Source organism: Lactuca sativa, chromosome 4 (genome assembly GCF_002870075.4).
Source record: "Lactuca sativa cultivar Salinas chromosome 4, Lsat_Salinas_v11, whole genome shotgun sequence".
In the NCBI taxonomy this organism is placed as follows: domain Eukaryota; kingdom Viridiplantae; phylum Streptophyta; class Magnoliopsida; order Asterales; family Asteraceae; genus Lactuca; species Lactuca sativa.
In genome coordinates, this window is record NC_056626.2 from 303,306,574 (window position 1) to 303,323,924 (window position 17,351).

Genomic DNA, 17,351 nt, shown 5'->3' on the forward strand with positions numbered 1-17,351 from the left:
TTGCACTGGGTTATGACAGATCCTAATTGCACTTTCAGAGTCACAATATAGTGGGATCTTTTTCATATTGAGTCCATAGTCCCTGAGTTGACTCTGGATCCAAATCACTTGAGAAGTACAAGAGGCAGCTGCAATATATTCTGCTTCAGCTGTAGATAAGGACACACACATTTGTTTCTTTGATTGCCAGCTGACCAACTTTCCGTCAAGGAATTGGCAGCCTCCCGTGGTGCTTTTCTTGTCTAGTCCACAACCTCCAAGGTCTGCGTCTGAGTAGGCTTGAACGAAGAAGCCTGAGTTGGATGAATACCATAGGCCTAAAGAGGCAGTTCGCTTGAGATATCAGAGTATGTTCTTCACTGCAAGCATATGAGGTTCACGTGGATTCGCCTGGAATCTAGCACGGTAACAAACAGAGAACATTATATCAGGCCTGCTAGCAGTGAGATACATCAAAGAACCGATCATCTGGCGATATAGCGTAATGTCAATTGCTGGCTTATCCAAGGATGGAGTGAGCTTGGTGTCGAACACCATTGGGACTTTAACCTTTGAATCTCCCATCATGCCAAATTTTGCCAGGAGAGTCTTCGTGTAAGCTTCCTGATTAATAAAGATGCCTTCTGGTCTCTGTCTAATATTTAAACCAAGGAAAAAGTTAATTGGACCCATTGAGCTCATTTCAAATTTAGTCTCCATCAGCTTTCTGAATTCAGCTGTTAAGCTAGGATTTGTTGAGCCAAAGATGATGTCATCGACATAAATTTGAACAATCATAAGGTGGTTACCTTCCTTCTTACGAAAGAAGGTTGGGTCAACCGAACCTTGTTTGAATTTGGACATATTTAAAAATTTGGTTAGCGTTTCATACCAGGCTCTCGGAGCTTGTTTCAGTCCATATACGACTTTGTCTAAAATGTAACAATGATTGGGGTACCTTTCATTGACAAATCTAGGAGGTTGTTCCACGTACACCGTTTCTTCAAGTTATCCATTTAGAAATGCGCACTTGACATCCATTTGGTAGACCTCAAAGTTTTTGTGTGCAGCATAGGCAAGAAATATTCTAACAGATTCCAGCCTAGCGACAGGAGCAAAAAATTTTTCATAGTCGATGCCTTCCTCCTGAAAATATCCTTTCACCACTAGACGGGCTTTGTTGCGTATCACGTTGTATTCCTTGTCCATCTTATTTCTGAAGACCCATTTGAGACCAACAACTGAGGCATCTTGAGGAGTTGGAATTAGACGCCAAACTTTATTCCTTTCGAATTCATTCAGTTCGTCTTGCATAGCTTGAACCCAATCAGAGTGATCAAGAGCAGTATTAACTGTTTTTGGTTCCACTTTTGAGACGAAGGAGTTAAACATACAAAATTCCACTTTTGAAAATAAGGAAGTTTGTTTTGCCTTAAGTTGTGATCGGGTCAGGACCTTTTCAGAGACATTACCGACAACCTGGGAAACAGGATGATCTCTGGTCCATTTGACAAGAGGAGGGTAATTTGGATCGTAAGATGGATCCAATTCAGCGTTTACCATCTCTTCTGGTTCAGATTGACTTTCATCGTCATAGAGCATATTGGCATTCTCCCCCTCGACAGATGAGATTTCAGGTGTGTCTTGAGAATCTTGAGCTACAGGGGTTTCGGGTGGTGTCGAGCTTTCGGGTGTTGACGCACCTTCGGGTGGTGTGGCACTTTCGGGTGTTGAAGTGCGTTCGGGAGCAGCTTGAGAATTGTTCTCCCCCTCAACATGTGAGTTTGGCTGTGATGAAGAAGATGGATTCTCCCCCTCAACTGAAGCATTGTGCTGTGGAGGTTCATTGGAACATGATACTCCTTCATTCATTCGCTTTGCAGCATCTTCGACAAGTTGCTTCATATGATCTACTTTGTTGTCTGCTGCCTTGACTTCCGAGAGAGTGGCCTTCTCTGGTTCATCAAATAACTTGACAAACTTCTCAAAGAGGTTTGTGATCGAGGCTGTGACTTGGCCTGTTTGAGGAAAGATTTCTCCAGCTGTGTCTTCGTTGGCCTTTAGCTTTTTGACATAGCTATCATCAAAAGTCACGTAATAAGTCTCTTCTATTTTCCTCGAGCGCTTGTTTAATACCCTGTATGCTTTAGAATTGAGAGAATAGCCCAGAAATATCCCTTCATCGGCTTTGACATCAAACTTGTTACGATGTTCTTTAGAATTGAAGATGAAGCACCGTGAGCCGAATACATGGAAAAATCTGACATTTGGCTTCCTGTTGTTGATGATCTCATAAGGAGTGAGAGTGAATCGCTTATTGAGATATGACATGTTCTGCGTAAAACATGCAGCAGCAATAGCATCAGCCCAAAAATATAAAGGTAAAGAAGCAAAACTTAGCATAGTTCGGGCCGCCTCACACAAAGATCGGTTTCGTCTTTCGACAATCCTGTTTTGTTGAGGGGTGTAGGGAGCTGAGAAGTTGTGACTGGTTTCTTTTTCTGCCAAGAATTCTTCGAATTCTTTATTTTTGAACTCCAGCCCATTGTCGCTCCTGATGTTGCGAACAACTTTCTTCAGCTGTACCTCAACCTACTTGATAAACATCTTTAGCTTCAGAGTCGCTTCAGATTTGTGCTTCAAAAAGAACACCCATGTAAAGCGCGAAAAGTCATCAACAATGACAAGAATATACTTGCTACCGCCGATACTTTCAATAGATGATGGACCACACAGATCAATGTGAATTAATTCGAGTGGTTCAACAACTTTGGTGTTTACAATAGATGGGTGACTTTGACGACTTTGCTTCCCCATTTCACATGCAGCACATAAATGTTCTCGATCGTATTTGAGCAGTGGTAGACCTCGAACATGACCTCCAGTAATGAGTTTGTTGATGTCCTTAAAGTTGAGATGAGAGAGCCTTCGGTGCCACAGCCAGCTTTCGTCAGATTGTGCTTTTGATAACAGGCAGATAGCTGGATTCCCTTTGATGGGTTTGAGGTTCAGGGGAAACATTTCGCCTTTGCGCTCTGATTTAAGAATAACTCTTTTCGTTTTCTTCTCAATTATTTCCGAACCCTCATCATCGAATGAGACCTTTAGACCGGTACCTCCAACAAGCTGAGATACACTGATAAGGTTGTGCTATAGTCCCTCAACGTATGCGACCTTCCTAATCGTAAAATCACCATTTGTTATCATTCCATATCCTTTTATTGTCCCGAATGAGTTATTCCCGAACTTGACATTTCCACCATTTGAAAGAGACTGAAATTCCCTCAGTTCTTCCTTCCTTCCTGTCATGTGACGCGAGCAGCCACTGTCAATATACCATTCTTCGTCAAACTGCTCGTCACCGATAACCTGCAAACATTAAGCAGATTTAGGAACCCAAAGTTTCTTGGGTCCACGTGAGCCTTTCACAGGAACAGGAATAATAAGAGAGATGTCAACAAGATATGTTCTTTTTATTAACGTTGTTTCATCTATCCGTTTAATGGTGAAAACCTTAATTTTATTAGGATTTGTTGCTTTCGGTTTGGATTCTGGTTTAGGTATTTGGACTTTGGGATGATTTTGATTTGTTTCAACTGATGAAACCTTTGATTTTCTATTCAGATCTGTTGATGATTTAGGTTTTTGAGTGCGAACAGAATTGTATTTAGAGTTTGGTTGAGAGGAATTGGAAGAATTAGTTGAAGTAGAAGGAGAGTATTTAGATTGGGATGTTTTCTTGACTTGAGGTTCTAAGTGACCCTTTTGTTTTTGATTATTTGTGGGACTGATCCTAGAACTTTGGTTGCTCTTGCTCTCTGAACCGAACTTATCCTTTCGGTAGCTTGTGTTCACTGAACCGAACATTTGCCTTCGGTTGTCATAATTTTTAGAACCGAACGTATCCTTTCAGTTGTTATGACCTTCAGAACCGAACCTTTCCCTTCGGTTGTTATTACTCTCTTGCGCTCTCTCAGTACTTTTCCCTGACTTTAAATTTCTGTCATGGTAAGAAAAGTGGGCATTTTGAGATTGCCAAAACTGTTTTCTTTTAGAGAGATTCTTCTTGTATCTCTGATTCCTTTGCTGTTTTTGGTTTTTCACCTGCTTCGGCTGACGATGGATATTAGCTTTTCGTTTTTGCTTTCTGTCAGCTGGTTCACTTTGAACTGATGATGTTTCTCTTGAAGGAGTGACTTCTTTTGCAGAAGCTCCTTGTTCTTCAGGAACATCTTTTGTACCACTAGTACTTGGCACGTCGAAGCTATCAGGCTTGTTCAAAGGCTCTGGCACGTATCTGCCTTTGCTTTTCCATGACGTCCTTTCTGATAGACCAACAGTTTCGTCAGCATTGTCAATAGGAGCTGACCAGAAGAACTCATCACAACCATCAGCATTATCTTCGTTTACAATGGCTGTGAGTTTGGCTGTCTGATGTTCGGTTACACATGTGACCTTATATACCTGATTTGGAGTCGTTCTAACCTTTTGGTACACGACAGCTTTTTCCTCAAGGATCGGGGACTTTTGTTGGGATAAGCGAGCAAATTCCACAGAATTTTCTTAAATAAGATTTTTGTGGTTTTTGGGTTCGCTCTTGACAAACTCAGAACAGTCAACTTCATCCTCTATAGAAATTTCACTCATATCATCATCCTCATTAAGCTCAGATGCATTTTCAACATTAATTTTATTTTCCGAGCTCAAGTTGGCACTCAATGAGTCAAACTTTTGTATGGTTTCGGTCCATAATTTTAGTTTGTCATTTTCATCCAAAAGATTTTTCAGCATGTCCTTATGGTCCTTGGACTTAATGAAAGATTCGATTTTGTCCAGACCATACATATATGTCGGATTAACATCCTCAGACGAAACCACACTTTCACAATTATATGCTTCAGCGTCGATTTCATCCTCCTTAAACTCAAGGAAGGGCAAAATCATGCGATGAATTTTCTGCCCTATTTCACAGTTTAAATGAAGGTGAGTGATATTATTGTAAAGACGCTTAGCAATCAAACAAAAGACATTTCGCTGTTTTAAAAGTTTCAAATTGTCTATTTGTAAATAAATGTTTTCGTCCTTGGTTTTGATTAACTCCGACTCTTTCAGCTCGATCCACATCCTCCGCTCCTCACTTTTTGAAGACACCCTGCTTATTTGGTCAGTTAGGTTAGAATTGGTGACCCGTGTTTGAGTTAAGCTACTGTCTAGATGAGAGATTCTTGAATTCACATTTTTTAATTCCTTTTCGTATGAACATTGTGGGACTTTGAATGAAACAAAAACGGATTGTACCTTCTTGATCAGTTCATCAAGCTCGTTGAACTGCACGTTGAGCGGTTTTGCTGTAAAGCACAAGTCCTGTTACTCCTTCGTGTATTCATTCCCACCATCTGTGTTGTATCCCCTTATCTGAGATACATCAGACACCATCAAGCATTTGCCACCACTCCCTTCTTCTTTCGCAACAAAATCCTTTCCATGAGAAGGCTTCCTTACTTCATCATCTTCAGAGTCGGTTGACCAGACCTCCACGCCTCCGAACTCATCATCTACTACCGAACCCTGCACAATTAAAGCATTCATTGAAGGGTTAGTGACAACTTTCTTCTTCCTGAACTCTTCCAGCTTTTTCAGTAACAAAGCTTCTTCATCTTTCTCCTCATCATTTTCTGCCATTTTCTTGAGGACACAATCTTTTGCATAGTGGTTCTTTCCTCCACAATAATAGCAGCTCACACCCGAATCTCCTTCAGCTTTCGGTTCCTTCTTTGATTCTTCTGCCTTCGGTTCATCTTTGACCTTTTCAGAACTATAACTTCCCTGCCAATTTCGGTTCTTATTGGTAGGAAATCTTTTCTTGATGAACCTCTTGGGGTTTGACACCATCATAGCATAGTCTTTTGAAGTAAGGTCATAGTCCTCCAAGTTGATGTCTTCATCTTCCATCACCCCTTTGCTTTTGGACAGAAGATCCAATGATCCCAAGCTAGAAACCACATTTTTCTCCTGCAAGACAATCTTTTCTTGGGATTTCAAAATCCCTACCAGCTTTGCCAAAGAGTATGATTTGAATTGCTCATGTGCTTTGATAGTGGACACAACAACTCTCCACTCAGATCTAAGTCCGTTTAAAAACGTAACCTTTTGTTCAATCAACTTCCTTTCAATGTCATGTTTGATCATCTTGCTAAGAAGATGATTGAAGCGATCGAACGTTTGAGTCACTGTTTCTTCGGGACCCTGCTTGAATTCACCAAACTCGGACAAGAGTAAGGTTTGAATGGAATGTTCAAGATCTTCGTCTGTGGAATATAACTCTCGCAGCCTATCCCATATTTCTTTCGCAGTGCTACACGAACTTACCAGTCTGAACGTATCAGATTGAAGAGCGAATCTGATTAGTCTTAAAGCTTTAATATTGCACTGAAACTTATCTTTTTCGTCTTGGGCAATATCTTTAACGTCTTGCAATATACCATTATACTCTTTCTGAGTTTTAATGATCCTTGAAGTAGCTGAATGAGCGAAAGGTCCAGACACGATGGCTTCCCAGATGAGATATCCATTGTCCTCAGATCCAATAACATAATCTTCAAAGTGATGTGCCCAGACTTCATAATCCTGGGTGTAAAGGATGGGAATCTTCGTCGTTGATCCAATGTTGTTCGAGATGTTAATGGGATTTGATTGTGACTCGTCCATGCTTGATCGAATAACCTGTTTAAAAGATCAGACTTGTAATGTATTAAATTAGGACAAAACAAATAAATGTTGAGTTACGTCAATTATGGGATGACGGCTCAATAAATATTGATTAATGCGGAATAACCCTAATCGTAACCTTTTTCACAGAAAAGATGTGTATGAATTACACAGCCTCCTGCTCTGATACCAATTGATAAGTTAAAAACTAACTTGAAGATCGATTAAATCTTTATAACAGGTAAAATAATGAATATGAAAACTGTAAAGAACACAAGAATGGATCAAAGTGTGTCGAATGATTAGATCAACAATCCTCAGCAGAGCTCGATTAAGAACTTCCGCTGTAGAGGATTTAGGGTTACAAGAACGATAATAAAACCTCTAAATAATGCTCTGATTAAATCCGCTCTATCGTTACTATCGCTAGTTTAAGATGCATGCAAGCACCTATATTTATAATAAACCCTACTAGACTCACGGATGGACAGGCCCATACCGGAGTTACAAAAATGAGCTAACTAACGAGCCCAATAGACGCAACATGTTACAAAACACGACCCAACAATATATATATAATTTCATCCTTTGATGATTATATTGGAAGGGATCTCATGAACCATAATTTTTGTACGATCATATGTGTTAGATATTTTGATGAATAAGGAAGAATAGAGTGTTAGATAATATGTTTTCAAGATTTTTATGTTTAAATTATGACTACATATTTGGATTGTAAAAAATGATCCTAAATCCTATGTTGGGTAAGTTGTGATATAAGAAAAATTGCACACATATTTTTGTAAATAAAGACTAAGGTTATGTTTGATTTCGCTGATCTCGGTCAGATCAGAGTTTTGACTGGCTCGGTCCTGTCATAATGTTTGATAACAACACTTAAAAGCTTCCTACCCAGTCCATGCTTTGATTCAGTCATTGCAAAACGTATGACTCGTTCATTAAAAAAAATATTGATGAGTAAAAACATACCCTTAGTTGCCTTTTTTCTCCTTCTTCACTCTAGATGTCAACAGCTTCTCCAATTCTAAAGATCTTCAATCCTAATTTCTTAAAAATGATGATAAGGTGGATTCACAAAGATTTTCTATTTTTTTTCTATAAACATTGCATTAACAGATGGAATCGAAGAAGAAATTGGCATCGTGATATTTGACCTGATGATGATGGGAAACGATGATAAGGTTGGTTCACTGATCTGTTTTCAACATTCAAATTTTATCTATTTTCATCATTCAAATTTTATTTGTTTTCTTCTTGATTGAAAAAAAATAAAGAAATATGAATTTGGTGTTGGTGTTGGATATAGGAAGATTGATTTACATTATGTACTTAAATTAAAGCTTGAACTAGGTAAGCTTCTGTTTTGTAAGGTCCAAAAATGGATCTTACCAGAGATCAAAAGCAAACACAATCACACAAAGCAAATAGAAAACGCAGAGAAATAACAAACCAAGCTTGCATACGTTTGATAGCTATAAACGTATGATACAACTTGGTGGGAACTGTGAACACAAAAAGGCATCAACAGCCAAAAACGTCTGACTAGCCCACTATATATACACCTCAGGACCGAGAAGGGTTTATGGTCGTAAGGAGTTTACGGCCGTAAACTCTTTTACAACCGTAAACTACATTTAAGGCTAATTGCCAACACACCCCTATCATTACACTGCAAAACCTAGACCAAACCACTAAACTAAGCCCTTCAATCTCCCCCTTGGTTTGGACTAGCTCGAGGTCATTCTTTTTTAACCACCATAACATCCGCCTGCCCCGTGGCTCCATTCCACATGCGTTTATTCAGAATTTCCACAACCATCGTCGTGTACGCCTTCGCACAATCTTCAAAGATATCTTCAGCAACCAAGATTTGAAAATTGCTGAGATGATGAATATCCCATTTCCAGAATTGCAACAGGTCTCTTCGATCATAGAGTCTAATGCATCCATTCTTGAGCTTAAGGACTGCACCAGAGGTGATCTCGTCAAAGACCCAACACTCCAATGAACCAAGAGATCCGTCCTGAAAAGTTTGAAGTATTGGAAATTGTTTAACCTGCTTGGTCGTAGGCTACATCACCACCTGCAATGGCTTGTCGGTTGTGCGATCGATAATATCAGGATGCTCGAAAATCACAGACTCAGCAATTGACATAGAAGGAAATCCTCTTTTGACCTGGTCCTCAAGAAAATGCTTGAATTGAGTTACCTGCGGATTGTTTGTTAAATTGATAAAGGGATCTCGGGACAACTCCGTCAAATCAACCCTTGTGAATGAACTAAAATCATGGTTATCCCTGTATAACTCAGAGTTACCACTCTTTCGCACCACAATCCACATTTTGAGGGGATCATGAAATCCCCATGAAGCAATTCCTAATCGATCCCCAAAAGTATCTCAGAAACGAACCACTTCAAGATCTGTCACTGTGATTAAAGGTTCATCCCAAGAGGCACTTTGGTTAGAGTTCCTCTTAAAAAATGCCCTTTCTCCACTGCTTCCTCCTGAGCATGACGTATGGTTTCTATTACATGGGGAGCCTGAGGAGGCTCATCATCAGCATGACTAGCAACGCCAGATGATTGACCGACCGGCAAATCAACTGGGAAAGCTTGCACATGAAGATTAATCTTGTGTTCCTCAGCGGATGTTTTGTATCTGTCCCCAAGGTCTTCCTCAAGCTTCTTTTTAAGTGCAAAATAGCTTGAAGTTAGCAAATTGAAATGATCTTGTAGGTCTGAGATCTGCTTAGACTTCAGCTTTTTATCCTTTGTAAGTTCAGCCACTTGCACACCAAGACTTGATTTATCAGATTGCAGCTCAGAGACTTGAATGCTGAGTTTTGCATTTTCAGTGCGAAGTTCCGACACTTGAATGTCTAGCTCAATATTCTTTTGGCTCAGGACTGATATTTCCTTTTGAAGACCAGAAAGAGTTAGGTTATCGCCTCTAGAACCACCTTCCCCTATAGAAACACCCTTGCCTCGAGGGTTTGGCGTCAAAAGTTGTTCTTCAGCCATATGTAACGCCAATCTCTCGGACGCATCATCACGATTATACCTAGGAGTTGAAAAACCAGGTGGAGCAGAGGAACCACCAACATTAAACACAGGGCTTGAACCTGTTGCAAACATCTTAGTAGTGGTGAGATTGGTAGTAGCGGTAATAACAGGGGGTACTGGGAGGCTGCTGACAAGTCTTGCGATTACTTTGCCCTGCCTCAGATCCCTTCTTTGCCTTTTTGACGGGGGTTGGTCAGACTGTGTTGTAAAAACACTCACAAACGGCTCAGCTATAGGAGAAACAGATACAGGAGGGGAACATCCCATAACTATCTCCATAGGAATTAAAACATTAGCCATTTGCCCTGAAGTTGGAGTTTCAGTCTCAAAAGTTTCATTTGACTTCCTTGTCTCAGTTGTCGGAGGAACAACATCATCGACATTGTTGAAAATGGTGTCAAGATTCTCGTGTGACACCACATTAGCACTGCTAGCCAAGGAAGCAGCAATATCATCATGATCAAAACCTATGAGGTCACGATCACTAAAGGAGTCATTCTTGTCTTACCCAACATTTTCTCCCAAATCTACATTCGTTCCAGCATCATCTTGAGTACGACTTAACACTTTATCATGATCTGAAACTACTTGAGCATCAGGAGTTGGTGTATCTTCTTTCTCAGTGCCCTCATCCTCAGAGATATCAATAACAGGATTGTTAGGAGACGACTTTTCAGCAGACGCCGGCTTAGAAGAGGTTCACTCAGATGAACCATATGATTCTGTAGGTTCATCTAGCTCCGTGAACTTCCCGAATTTCTCAAGAGGATATAATCCCTGAAAAACAAGCTTGCCTCTTCGGTTTTGCTTGATGAGTCCCACTGGGTGAGGACCCAAAGGCTTCATGTCAAGAGTTTCTCCCTCCTTCTTCACGTCTCGAAATTGAATATTGATAAACATCTGTATTAACCGAGGATATAGCAAGAATGTGTCTCGAGTGGAGGCTCTGATGTTAATAACAAAGTCATCCATAATGAATTTTGAAAAATTGAACCTCACACCTGCAGCAAGAGAGACGAGAGCACCAGTTGTTCGTTGTGAAATTTCATCTACTCCTGACCTTCTACCCGAGACACAACGGACAAACACATGTGCCAAAAATCTCCAATACGGATGCAGAAGCTTTTTCAGAGTCGGGGGTGAAGTTCCTTCATAGCTCATTCTTCTTAGAATTCGTTGAGCATCTTCAATCCCAATTTCCGTAGGGAAATTAGGTTGATCATCGATAAGCAGCGCATTTCGAATGAAACCTTCGTTGATCACAATCTCACGTCCTTGAACCATGGCTTTCACAGTGAAGTGCCCATCATCATCCATGCTAGCGCTAGCAGTCGCCCAAAATTCTCTAATTAAGTTCTGATACACGAATGGGTTTACTATGATGGCGGATGCCAAACAGCACTCCCGCAGTCGATGAATCATCGGTCGCATGTCTGAATGAATAACCGGAGGATCTGCAAGCACAATGGTGAGATTGTGCATATCTGCGAACTTCAAGTTTGCCATTTTCTGCACTCAACCACAAACTGTAAGGAAAAATTATGTGCAAAATAAATATTAAAAATTAAACTTTTATTTTGATCCAAAAAAATATTTTATTTAAAAAATGGATCAAAACAAAAATTTACTCGAACAACAATCAGTGTTTACGGTCGAGATTCAAGCAAAAATACACGGTTTAATTTATTTGTTCTTGGGCAGTAAACCATTTGTTCTTGGGCCGTAAACTCCGAGTTCACAGCCTATGAACAAGAGTTTACGGCCGACGAACAATTTATCGAAAAACTCATGAAAAACACGCAAAAACGGCTAATTGATAAACAAAAATTCAACAAATGCATGCAGTGGTGTGATTGACAAACAAATAAATTGAATTCACGGCCTAAACGGAGTTTACGGCCCAAGCTTACGGCCGTAAGCTCCGTCGCATCTGTTTTTGCGATTTACGATCAAATTACACGGTAAATAATGCAATAAAATATATATTCGTGATCTAGAACACATTACCTACGTGATGGTTGAAGCGGATTTGCGAAAATCGACAAAAATATTTTGAAGGTAGAGAGAGCTGAGGTGTTTGCAGCCGGAATCTCGTGAATGAGGGGATTCCGGCAGTAAACCCTATATTTACCATTCTTGGGCCTTTTACCCAGTATTGAGCAAGTTCCAGCACAGTTAAATTTTTAAAAATAACTTTTGAGGATTATTTTAATTAAAGAAAAATAAAAATAAAATTTCGTACAAAAATAAAAAATAAAAAATAAAATTTAGAACCAAACAAATAAAAAAATTGTACAGCAAAAATAAAATAAAAAATTTAATTTCGAAAAATAAGAAATAAAATTAAAAATTAAACTAAAAAGAAAAATAAAACTTACAATTAAAATAATTTGACTTCAACCAATGTAACTAAGTTTGTGACGCTAGGATCAAAGTTATTGGACAATCTTAGTCTACTTGTCAGTACCCTTATCTTCACATCTTCGTCTGATCAATCCCCAGTATTATGGTCCACTTAAACACGAAAGATTTGTGACAGTTTTGGACAATTTACCAATGACTTGATACATGCATATATCTAATTGTAACTATATCATCATGATTGGCCCTAAATCTTAAATAAATTTTTCTTAAGACCATTTAACTGACTACAACCAGGGATATTGTTGTCCACCTAAATCGAGCAGCGAGATCTACAGAAAATCTGTATGTGTTCAATTTTAATTGTACTAGAACATGTTTCCCCCTTCCTGATATGCCCCAAATCTGACAAAATTGACTGATACAACTTGGCTCTAATACCAATTGTAAGTCCCTAATTTACATGTGTATCAGTCAGATCTGTTTGATGGTGCGGAATCCCAATCAAACGGATGATGTCAGATCAAATAGAAGAGAATGAGAAGAAGAATATTAAGAATCTTGATTGTATTGATGATATAAAATGAAATTCCTTACAATAGATTCTCTCACACAATATGCTCTCTCTTCCGCTCTCTCTCTCTCTCTCTCTCTTGGCCGTACAATCTCTAAGGTTTTTCAATCTGTTCCTCACACCCTAACACCTATATTTATACTTGGGAGTATGGGCCAACTGAACTTGGGCCGTAAATGGGTTTACGGTCGTAAGGTGTTTACGGCCGTAAACTCCAAAAATATTACAGAAAAATACATTTGCCTAGAAAAAGTAAAGTATAAACCATATTTTTGACCAACAATCTCCCCCTTGGTTTATAGCTTTCTTTTCTTAAATGACCCAACAAGCTCCCCCTAAAAAGTAGCTGGCTCTTCTTGTCAATCTTCAATGGGAGCTTGACTTCAGCTTTAACCTTCGATTTCATCACAGCATCAGGATGAACATATGAACCTTCAATGAATGACTTCATCTTGAGCACTTGAGGTTTTCTTCAGAATTTGGCATTGAATGCACATTGGATGAGGAGCCTTGACGTACTGATTCTTGAAAGATAGCGCTTTCAGCTTAAGAATCTTCAGAGAGAACAAATCTTTTGGATCACTTCAGCAGGTTTAAGATAGCAGCAGACTGATTGAGGAGGCTTCAATGCAATCTGTCACATAATCTTCAAGTGCAGCTTCACCTAGCTTCTGGGGTTACAAATTGAATGTTGAAAGAATAATCTTCATTTCTTGCTCCTTCGAGTGAGAATTCTTCGATGCTCACGGATGAAGCATTGGCTCAGAAATCTTCAACACAAACTCCATGAGTCTTATCTATACCTGAAATCACTTTTCAAGGCAAAACAAAACTAAAAGAAAACTTAAAGCAGAAACAAAACAGAAATAACACTATTTTTTGGGTTTTTAATTTTTTTTATTTTTCTTTGATTTTTGATTTTTGATTTTTTTTTTAATTTAATTCTCCCCTAATATTTAAATTAGAAGAACACTATGAGCAAACTAAAAAAAATAATAGCTAACTTTAAGAGTGATTTGGGATCAAAGTTTTTAGACAGCCTTTATCCGCTTGTTGGTACCTTTTATCTTCACGTCTTTGTCTGGTCGATCGCCGGTATTATTGTCCACTTAAACACGAAAAATTGTGACAAAATTAGGACATACTATTAGTTATAAGACAAAGTGATCCTAAGTTCCTAGATAATATTCCTTAAGGACCATTCAGTTGACGACGACCAAAGATATTGTTGTCCACCTAAATTGAACAGCGAGATCTACAGACAACCTATATGTGTTCAATTTTAATTGTACTAGAACATGTTTCCCACTTCCTGATATGCCCCAGCCATCATGAACTTCCAGAATACTCCTTACACTGGGTGAGCAGACAATTATTAAGAGAGAAGATAGATTTAGAATGCATATGTTGTACATCCAGGTCGGATCTCTTCCAATCACCCAAAGGATGAAACATATGACTAACTGAAGTTTCAGAGGGATTGAGAAGAGAATGGTGCATATATTGTGTACCAGGTCGGATTTTGAGTCACGCAAAGGAGATGGTATATGGCTAACAGATAGAAAGAATTGCATAGAGAGAAGATGCAGAGAGATGGAATTGTATATGTTACAGTCCAGGTCGGATCTCTTCCAATCACGCAAAGGATGAAACATATGACTAACTGAAGTTTCAGAGGGATTGAGAAGAGAATGGTGCATATACTGTGTACCAGGTCGGATTATGAGTCACGCAGAGGAGACAGTATATGGCTAACAGATAGAAAGAATTGCATAGATAGAGGATGCAGAGAGATAGAATTGCATATGTTACAGTCCAGGTCGGATCTCTCGATCACGCAGAAGATGCAACATATGTCTAATAGAAAGAAAGAAAGAAAATAATCTTCTACAGACCTAATTTATCGGAATTCCCCAGTCACCCCATCCAACCAGAATTAAGGACAAAATCCGCACATCGAGGAAAAGTGAATCCACAGTTCTAGATACGGGTTATTTAATGTGACCGGTAGATTCCCATGTATATCTCCCTACTCAACCTATCCGAGCGTCATGATGTCAGGCTAAACGGATCTAACTATGTCAAAGTTTTTCAAGTCCTTTAATTCATTAAGTTTAACTCTCCCTAGTCAAGTCCATTTAAAATCTTTCGTGCCTACCAGCGCATCGAACACAGAGCCTAGACAATTCAGATTCAGTCCCTTACATTGATTCAGATTGCCTATTATCACATGATTATATCACTTCCCAAAACATCTCCTGCAAGCACAATCCATTAACACCATATTTTTTTATTTTCTGATTTTCTAATGTTTTTTTTTTGGATTTTTTTTTTAATTTTTGTTTTGTTTTTATTTCTCCCCCTAAATTTGTGCATAGGAGAGAAACAAAAGTAAATGCGCAAATTTAAACTATCCTAAAACAAAAATTAGTCTTTAAAGCGAATCAGCTTAAGAAAAAATCAGGAGTATAGAGAAGAAAACTCAAACCGTAATTCACCGATTGAATCTACATTCAGAGGGTCTGAGAACAGCAAGCATAATCTCATAACAGATCCGAAAATTCTTCATATCATTAAGCACTAACCTCATTTGTGATCTCTTCCTTTCTTCTTTTCCCGCAAAAGGACACATACTCTCAAGAAAAAGTCTGAATGTTGTACAGTTAAGAGATGTCCCCTATCATGTGTCTGTAACAACCACTACCAACAAACCAAAGTCTGATGATATGCCTCCATAGCTGCTCTAGCATAGAGCGGGATCAGTTGGTCTTTGGAACCCAGTCCACTTTGAAACTGGGTCAACCTTTGTCATTTTGAAAGAATAGGGACTCGACGAATTTGTGGACCAACTCGGCGAGTCAAGTCAACTGGAGGTTGACTTTGACTTTGCCTTTGACCCGGACTTGAGTTGACCCTTGTTAAGGAGGGTTGTGGGTACGAATTAGTAATCAAGGAGGGTTGTTGTGTAGGGATTGAGGAGTTGAGACGAGAGGATTTCTGTACCAAGGATTATACAGACACTACGCGACATCGAGGTGAGTTACCTTCCAGTAGCGGTGGGTCTACGGCCACAATGCCGGCCCACCAGTAGGAGTTGTATGTTAGATGATTGTCTTTGTGATATTCATCTAGGTTTGCTACTACCTGATATGTTCATGTGCTAGCATGATATGCTATATGTGATAGTGATAGTAGGGGGTGAAATAGTCCCCGGTAATCGGGTGAAATAGACTGACGATTAAGTCAAGCACCCGAGAATGGATTGACCTGGGTAGGTTAGGCGCCCCAGAATTGTCTGGCAGTATATTTATGTTATATTATTGCGTAGTAGTGGTAGGGGTGAAATAGTCCCCGGTAGTCGGGTGAAATAGACCGACGGGTAAGTCAAGCACCCCAGAATGGCTTGACCTGGGTAAGTCAAGCACCCCAGAATGGTTTGATCTGGGTAAGTCAGGCACCCCAAAATTGTCTGACAGTATGTTATTGGATGGTGTGTGGTATGATGGGAGAACTCACTAAGCTTCGTGCTTACAGTTTTTAGTTTTGTTTCAGGTGCCTCTTCAGCGAAGGGGAAGGAGTCGGCACGGTAGCGGCACATCACTTGCACACCAGGATTCCGCATTTAGAGATCTATGGGATTGTACTCTGATTTTATTATTATCTGATGATATGATTTCGAGACACTGTCATGATGGTTTTATGAATTAATATAATATTAGCAATGTTTTGACAAATGATTTTACATGTTACTTAATTAAAAATGAAATTTTTGGTCTTGAATTTTTAGGATGTTACATTTTGATGATGTAGAAAGAAGCAATAGAATACATGGCAAAGCTTTGTGGGGTTGTGCTCAAGTTTATTGTTCTCTGGTACTGAGGTAGAAAATATGTAATATATTTATGTCTATTATGTAATGAACATTTGGTGTTCTTTGTTAGTATTGTTACACCATTTTGAAACGGGTTCATATGATGATGCATAAACTATTAGTATATTGTATGTAAACATTCTGTTTTGAAATGTGTTCATACAATGATGCATAAACTATGAGTATATTGTAATTAAATATGTTATTTTAAAACGTGATCTTATAATGATTCTATAATGATTCTTGTCTAGATAATTTTTTATCGTTGCTTTTATCATACAAATACATTTAATCAGCACAAGACAAAAGGGTAACATAGTCATTTTTTATTATTCAGCATAATTAGGGGTGTAAGTGAGCCGAGCTATTCGTGAGCTACTCGGGATCGACTCGTTAAAAGCTCGACTCGAGATCGAATTAAACGAGCCCGAGCCAAGCTCGATCCTAAATATGAGGCTTGTTTATTAAACGAGTTCGAGTTGAGCTTCAACTAGTGGGCTCGCGAGCCTAAACGAGCTTATATATATATATATATATATATATATATATATATATATATATATATATATATATATATATATATATATATATAGGCTCGTTTAGGCTCGATTAGGCTCGCGAGCTCACTAAATTGTTCACGAGCCGAGCTCGATTTTCATTTTAAGGCTCGAATCGAGCTCGAGCTTCTTCAAAAATAAATGAGACAAGCTCGAGCTTGGTCAGGCTCGGGCTCGGGCTCGGCTCGGCTCGTTTACACCCCTAAGCACAATCGGT